This window comes from Arachis ipaensis, chromosome B2 (assembly GCF_059453495.1).
Source record: "Arachis ipaensis isolate K30076 ecotype BB chromosome B2, ASM5945349v1, whole genome shotgun sequence".
Taxonomy (NCBI): Eukaryota; Viridiplantae; Streptophyta; class Magnoliopsida; order Fabales; family Fabaceae; genus Arachis; species Arachis ipaensis.
Window position 1 is genome coordinate 45,057,306 of NC_142437.1, and position 1,072 is coordinate 45,058,377.

Here is a 1,072-nt window from a genome sequence, read left to right on the forward strand (position 1 = left end):
TCCACCTTTAATGAGAATTATCCCTCCATCCTTGATTTTGATTTCCTCCATATTGATGAGATCCTTGATTGTAGTTGGACCTTTGTGGGTATGGGTTAGCTACCGCCAATGTAATGTCCTCTTGGAGTTGAGGGCACTCATCAGTGTAATGGCCATTACAAGCACAAATACCACATGATCTTGGTGGTCCTTTGAGTCTTGGAGGTTGAGGTGGAGGAGATAGAATGCTTGGGGAATTTGTTACCCTTGGGTGATTTGTCTTAACAAAATTGTCATCTCACCGAGGGTCTTGGTCAAAATAGCATCTCCGGAAAGAGAAACTTCGCTTATAGATTTTGGTTGTGGATTTCTTGCCCTTGAGTGTTGAGTTGAGTCCGCCAAGTCTGCTATGACTTCCCAAGCTTCCTCAACGGTCTTGTTTTTGGTGAAGGATCCTCCACTTAAGGCATCCAGAAGAAGCTTGTCTTGAGGATTCATCCCTTGACAAAAGTAACTGATAAGCACCAACTCGTCAATACGGTGGTGGGGGCAAGCTTTCAATAACTTTTTGAATCTCTCCCAGTACTCATAAAGAGTCTCCCCATCTCTTTGCATAATGCAAGAGATTTCCTTCCGAAGCCGATCTGTTTTCTGAGGTGGATAGAACTTTTCCAGAAATTTCTTACGCAGCAAGTCCCAATTGGAAATCACATCTTCCGGTTGAGTATAAAATCATTCTTTCGCTTTTCCCTCCAAAGAGAAAGAAAAAGTGAAAATCATAACCGCTACTTCATCCGACCTATGTCTTCTAGTAGTGGAGCACACAACTTGAAAGTCCTATAGATGCTTAAAAGGATCTTCTCCGGGTATTCCATTATATTTGAGGAGCAAGTTTATCATGCCAGTCTTGAGCTCAAAGTTTGGATCCAAATTCGGATACCGAATTTGTATCGGTTGCAAGTTGATATCTGGAGCTTCGGCTTCCCATAAGGTGATTCTACGCCGTGGCTCCGCCATGGTGCTATCACCTGATTCACTCAAAGAGATTTCAGCACTCCCTACAGATGAATATAAGGTTTCCTTGTTACTTGAA

General features: G+C 42.7%; 1 non-coding gene across 1 annotated transcript; it reads left to right on the forward strand.

Moving 5' to 3' along the window:
• Positions 1-513: 513 nt before the first annotated feature.
• Positions 514-620, forward strand: LOC148573821 (small nucleolar RNA R71). The gene has a single exon (XR_015906478.1). It is a non-coding gene; the product is annotated as a small nucleolar RNA R71 (small nucleolar RNA).
• The last annotated feature ends 452 nt before the right edge of the window (positions 621-1,072 follow it).